General features: G+C 42.3%; 1 pseudogene; it reads right to left on the reverse strand.

Moving 5' to 3' along the window:
- Positions 1–5,495: 5,495 nt before the first annotated feature.
- On the reverse strand, positions 5,496–6,660 carry LOC107380857 (cyclin-G1 pseudogene; annotated as a pseudogene).
- Positions 6,661–7,105: the final 445 nt, after the last annotated feature.

The following is a 7,105-nucleotide window of genomic DNA, read 5'->3' on the forward strand; positions in this document are numbered from 1 at the left end:
ATTTACACATCCAGCAAGGAAATTAACAAGATTTTGAGTAAAAAAGTACATTTTTGTCTTAAGGAAATTTGAATTAAACTTCAGATTAGGGGTCGGCAATGTAGCAAAAGTAGAATTTATGGCAAATATTAGGTCATTTAATACAATTACATTAACATATTTAATATTGAACCATTTCTCAAATATAGCCATAACTAATCTATGGCTGTCCTATGCCAACTCATCCCAGTAATGCTAACATGATGCTTTCGCTAGCAGCTAACCTAACCATGGTGTCAATCACCATGAGCTAAAAAGCTAAAGCTAAAAATAGGATGTGTCTGTATCCGGCATCCTTTGGAGTATGCATTTTAAGGCCGATTACCTACATAATTATAAGATTGTCTGTTTTTAAGATCAAATATAAAGAAATTAAATATGATTCAGCTGGAGAGGCAAAAGTGGTACAATTCAATAAATACACAAAGCCCAAAATATTCTGCTTAAATTATATTTATATATAAAATTAATAGATTGTGTCGTTAAAAATACTTAAATAATTTTCAAAAAGCATGTGTAATTATTTCATGATTTCATTCATTGTTTCATGGTCTGTTCATCAATATTTTTTTGCACCCATCAAAGTCAGTGGGTGGAGCTAATTCTGATAACAAACATGGACGCTCCAGTTGGTGAGATATTTTAAACCTAACAGATAAAACAAAATCTGGTAAAACAGGAATTCAATGAGGAATTTCCACAGTTTGATCAAGATCCTGACAGCAGTGCTTCATCAATACAGAAATATGTAACACCGTCTAAACGGTGTCCCCACTTCTCTGAACCACACTACAGCTACAGCCTGAGGGTGTTCTCCCTAATAAAGCATAAAAATATGAACGTATAATAATAAAAATGTCTCCCAGTGAACACAGGAGAAACTTTAATAGTGATGTTGAGCCATCCAGATGCTTTTACCTGCTACAGCGGACTTAAAACAACATTTTCTGTTTAGCGGTTTTCTTAAAAACACTAAACCTTAATCACAGAGAAAATAAAAGTATATATTTTTTGTATGTCCACTGGGCACCCCCTGTAGACGAAGCCCATGCAGGAGTACTTCTACAGATATTCTGTAGTCAGTTATCTCTATCAGTGAGGAAACTCCTCTTGTACTAGTTTACCACTGATCCTGAGTCAGCTACTGTTCTATTTGTTAGGTTTAAAATATCTCTAACCAAGTCAATAAAAACCCTCTTAACATAGCATCTCTAGTGGTTTTATCCTCGTAAAACATAAATAAATAACACGTAAGCTGATGTTCAACCTGAGCCTTGCTCATTGTGATGGTTGTTAGATACAACATGATGATGAACAAACCATGAAATAATGAAATAACTCATCTACCGTAAATCCTCTAATACAGGCCGCTGTAGCGTCGGTACTGACACGCGATCGTTCATGTCGGTTCATTTCCTTTGATGTTTTCTGTCTTTTATTTGCGCCTGATGCGTTTCGCTGTGGAGCGGGGCGCATCAACTTGTCATCCGGTGACGCACCGATCACTGATGCGGCCGGCAAGCAGCGAGCACTCCGCTGTTTTTGCGGTCGGTAGATCTTTTAGAACTGCAGTTCAAAGGTAACTCATAAGGTGAATATATATGAACCCAGGTAGCAGTTTTTCTTTAGGATTGAGAGGAGATGCAGGAAGATAATAAACAGGCAGGACAGAAAAATAGTCAAATAAAAACAAGTTAGTTTTTGTACCTGGTGGTTGCAACAAACAGACACCATTGAAGGTAATCAGAAGTGAGGAACAGAAAATGAAATAATTATTTTAATGTTTAGAGCAGCAGGAACTCCGAGAGGCTGCAGGCGCATCAGTGAGTTTGTGGCCTCTGCGCAGGGGGAGGGGGGAGATGGCTGAAGCAGAAACTACCGTTGTTAAAAGAAATGTGTTTAACTTTGAAAATGTGGGCGCAATTTTAATTGTCAAAAACTCCAGCGAACCATTAGTTCATTTTGCTCAAATAGAAATAGAGGCCTGCCTCTAATACTGGCCCTCCTTCCAATAAAGGCCCGGAGCTTGATGAGCTTGAGTCAAATACAGGCCCGGGCCTGTATTAGAGGATTTACGGTAATTTATATTTCTATTTAAATCAATATTTTTATTTATGTTCATGTCATTAAATATTTAATGACGCACCCCTGGGGGTGCGAGAGCTGCCGCTATGGGGTGCGCGAGGTGAAAAGTGTAATGGCTGCGGAGCTCAGAGAAGTCTGTCATATGTCACCATTAGCGTAGCCAGAAACTCATTTGTGGGTGGGCCTAAGAAAAAGTAAGTGGGCCCAATAAATGTAAGTATCATTTCTATAGCGCCTCTCAAGATAAAAATCATGAGGCTCATGTGCCCTAGCTTCATAATAACAATACGCCGAGCTTCAGCACTCTGGCCTGCGCACGCCGATATGTTCCGTATTTGATCATTTTTAACGATGTAGGAGGAATCTGAAGGTGGTCAGTCATTCTGGCAGATTGTAATTAACACCCTGTCTCATGCAGGTGTTCTGACATTGTAAACCTCACACACAGAACATTGTGGATGTAACAAAATAAATCAAGAAATGATTCGCATCTGAGCATTTTAGCATTATTATATTATTATATTAGCACACTGACTGTGGGACAGTATTCTAAACGTGTCAGGCTATTAACAGTTCAGAGTGCGTCTGTCAGAAGTCAGACGCGTTCCAGCGGAACCACGTCTCACAGGTGCACAAGTGAGCACATCTGGGCTGGGCAGAAGTAATTTTAAAACATTGGTTTGAATAGCGCCAATAACGAGGCGCGGTGACTGGAGCGGCTCATGGAGCTGTGCCGCACACACACACAAACACACACACACACACAGATTCAATAAGCACTCGCTGCGCGGCGTTGCGCCGCGCCGTCAGACTGAAGGCAGAGATGAGCGCTGCCTCCTCTGTGATAAAAAAAACTTTAAGAGGTTTTATAACATTTTTCATTCCAGGTCAAATTAAGATATTAGCTTCTATTTTGGGATGACGTATGAAATTCGAGTCCATTCCAGCCAGTGACTCCTCATGAACCTGACTACAACTCATGTTACTGCAGCATTTGTTATTCCAAATCGCGGATCGCAGATTCAGCCACACCATAAAACAGCAGTGAACCTCATGACTATAGCTTTTCCATCTTTCTCCCTATGGACATTTGATTACGCACAAGTAGGTGACCAGTTCAGGTTTGCGCAGAGCAGAAGGAAGGAGAGCGCTCTGGCCGCAGGTTAAACGTTCCTACTTTAAGAAAACCGTTAAATTGCATTGTTTATGTACTACCTGGGCACTCTAAATATTTATTTAAAATAAATCAAAGGAAAGTGTAATGGTATCGAATGTTTATTAATTACTACTTAAAAAATGAAAATGATGGGGAAAAAGGTCAATCATATTTTTTTAACCCTGTCTGTAGTGACTGTTTAGCTTGACGTCTGATATATATATATATATATACATATATCAGATGTCATGCTTGTTATTAATTAAATAATTAACAATCCAGTTTTTCGTAAAGCATTACAATGGAGGCTTCACATTCCTGTGATTACAAGGAATCTATGGATCCTAAATTTGTCCTGATCCATGACTGGGAAGGAGCTGGAATATCCACACAGAGCAGACCTGTTTTACTGTGAGATCCGCGGTAATAATTCAAATAATACTAATGAATTTATAATTGATCTTGATGGTGTAGCTAATATCAGCTCAACCTGCTCAACACTTGCTTCTGCTCAGTTCTCCTTTCCCGGAAGCCAGATTTCCCTTTCTGGGGAAGACATGACTTCCTCCTGCTGTGGGTGACATCAGTCATGTCTCATTAGCTGTACCTGCAGCCCCTACAGGTGTGGACTAAACCACTTTGCACGTTTTGAAGGGGCAATAGATCCTCAGAGATAATTCAGTTATTATTTTTAAGGCAAACTTCTGTTTCTTAACCTCTTCCTGTAGGTAAAGAGGAGTTTATTAAGACAGTAAGTAAGTCGGGGAAAAAAAACATTTTATTCAAGGCTGTCTCTGGGCCCCTCCCTGCAATAGGTCATGACCATCTACTTCAGCATCATGAGGACCCAGTAAAACGAAAAAATGAAACGCAACGGGTCCAAAAACGCTATTTTCTAACCTGCTTTGCCCTGGTACCCTGGCTTACTGCAATTTCAATCAAAACTAATGATGGGTGTTTCGACCACGCCAGTCACGTACTTAGACATTTGTCAGCTTGTAAAAGTTCGTAATTAGCATGACTACACACCAGAAATTGACACGTCCATATGTGACGTCACCACATAATCTCCTCTACCCTTACGTAGCTGCTACTTACCACATGACCAGATTTATGGTGTTTCTTTCCTTCTGTCGGAAGTTTGCAGAACTTACAGACCTTTTCCCTCAGTTTTCTCCGTGTCTGGTTCGATGACGTCACTTTCGTGAAGCGCATTTATAGTCCTGGTCTTATTTTCACACAAAGCCTAATATAGCGTGCCCCCCCCCCCCCCCCCCCCCCCCCCACGTTAGAAAATAAGCGTATTCTTGGTATCAAAATGCATCTTTAAAATTCACGGACATCATGTGTGAAATCCATGGCACAAAACAAGCGGGATTAGAAAATAGCGTTTTTAGCCCCATTGACTTTTTCTCGTTCTTCTGGGGACCCGTGGTCCGGAAGTAGGTGGGCAGGACTTAAGACTCCTTAAAGTTGGTTTATGCTTGACGCGAGTTTTTTTTTTTTTTTTTTTTTAGCTTTTCAATAAAATTTTATTGAAAGGTACAGGTGCACAAGTGTGTCAGATGGGGCCTTCCTTTGACCGTTTTGAACTCTAGAACACTATTACTGTCACTAGCAAAAACGTTCCAGGCAGGGAAACAAAATAAAATGCTGAACAAATTCCAAGCTGCATTCCCATGGCAATGGCAACTTTTAGTGAACTAAAACTAATTTCAATCAAGTGGTGTCCACAGAATCTGAATTCAGTGAAAACAACTTAGGTGTTGAACATTTCAGTTCAAACATAACGTTAGTCACGAGTGACCGCGTCACCACTCGTTCCACTTCAATGGTCTAAACCAGGAGCGCTCCCTCACCTCATCAAAAAAAAAATCATCACCTTGGGTAGGAGTGTGCAATTCAGGACAGCTTATCAACCTAGGGTGGGAGTTAAGGATCTTAATTGGGCCCGATTTCTTGGTTCCGTCTTTGCTGTTCTCAAAATCCTTCTCCCTCCTCTTCCACATGGTGGACTGAGGACCTAGGTGGTTCAATACTTTAAGCTTAAAACCAAAAACCCATACCAGGGAATACCAAAAACCTCAGTACAGATTCAAACAGGTACATAAGTGTACACCTGTGCAGGCAACACAACCAGAAAAGCTAAACTCAACAGTGTGGCGGCAGATCCACCTCAAAGGGACTAATAGTGTGTTTAATCAACCTTATAGGTAAAAAAAGCTTTTCCCTAAAGAAATGCATCATCGTTGATGAAAGTCTGTAAGGAAAATAAAGGGTTACTGGGTGACCGTTACAGTGAGGACAACTGTGACGTCACCCGTCCCTCTGCCCCCGGTTTAACTAGCCGACTCGGGGATGGTGGGTAGATGAGCGATCTTGTAGTAGCTGTGCTTCAGCTGACGAGCAGTTCTTCCTGAGATTGTCCAGCGGAGTCTCTGGCCGATGGTTCTGGAGCACTTGGTGGTGGCGTATTCAGCTAGACCCTTTCTGACCAGCTCTCAGACACACACCAGGTCACCGTCTTTCACATTCAGCTGCTGCTGCAAGTTTTTCAGAGCCTCGAATACTTTGTTTGCGTGCTCCGGGTCATGCTGTTTCTGTGCCTCAAAGCACAGCAGAGCAATGGCAAAGAGAGACGGTTTAATTTTAGAGAAGACAAATGAGCAGTGGCACGCTTTTAGCTGGGCCTCCAACCTTTCAATGCTCAGGATCTTCCTGCTCTGAGTGTCGAGCTGCTCCTGGATGTGACTGTGAAGCAGGCGGACAAAGTGCAGGGATGTGGGGGCTTTCACCTTCCAGTAGAGCTTCTCCATGATGTTCTTCTCCATTCTGATCATGTCGGACACCGTAAAGCGATTCTGACTAATGCGGATCAGATCACTGGCCAGCGGCACGTTCTTCTCCTCTGAAGACTTCACAGCAATGTAAAAGCAGCACAGTCCAACACAGGACAGGTGCTTGGGTTGAATCTTCATCACAGAGAGGAACCGATCTAGCAAGCTGGTGGCCAGTAAGAAGGTCTCTGAGCTGAAACCAAAAAACCTGGTGAGGGAGAGCAGGTCCTTAACTTCTAGTTCTCTCAACCTGGTGGTCATCCTGAGGTTGTTGTCCTGGGCACTCTCGATGAGCCTCAGACCACTCAGCGTTGGTTGGTATCGGCCTTCCAGGTCCATCAGGGCCTTCAGCTGAACTGCAAAGGGCTTTGCTCCAGGTGTTATTGCATCAACCATCTTGAGAGGTTACTGCTTTTATATTTAAATAAAACTGCCTGAAAAAATCCTTACGCGCGTTGAAAATGCGAATGTAAAGAAGTAAAATAACACAAAAGTGTAAGTATGAACTGTTACTAAATCAAGGTTTAAGCATAGGTTAACTTCTGCCTATGCACACCCCCTACCCTTGGAGTGGGGAAAAGGCGACGCGTCCGCGAGGTCCGCAGTTGCGTCATTTTAACAACCACACCCCTCCACCTCGCCTCCGCACGGCCCAGAATTTCCGCAACGCGCACCTCGGAAAATTTTCTAACCACGCGGACGGACGGACGCGGAAAAACATGGCGGACCGGCAAGAACTAGTATGGCAGAGGTTCGTAAATAGAGACATTTGTATGATTCAGCTCTCAGAGATCACCGTGATCAACACGTTGTTAATAATTCTTGGAGAGAAATAGCTCGCACTGTCGGAAAAGACGAGGACGCTGTTAAAAATGCTGAAATGCCATGTTGTAGACAGCAATTTCTACTTCTACTATGGTGTGGTGTTGTACAGCTCCATGCTGCCCCATGCAGTTTGGGAGAATATTGGCTCACCGCAGAGACAAGC

This window comes from Nothobranchius furzeri, chromosome 14 (genome assembly GCF_043380555.1).
Source record: "Nothobranchius furzeri strain GRZ-AD chromosome 14, NfurGRZ-RIMD1, whole genome shotgun sequence".
In the NCBI taxonomy this organism is placed as follows: Eukaryota; Metazoa; Chordata; class Actinopteri; order Cyprinodontiformes; family Nothobranchiidae; genus Nothobranchius; species Nothobranchius furzeri.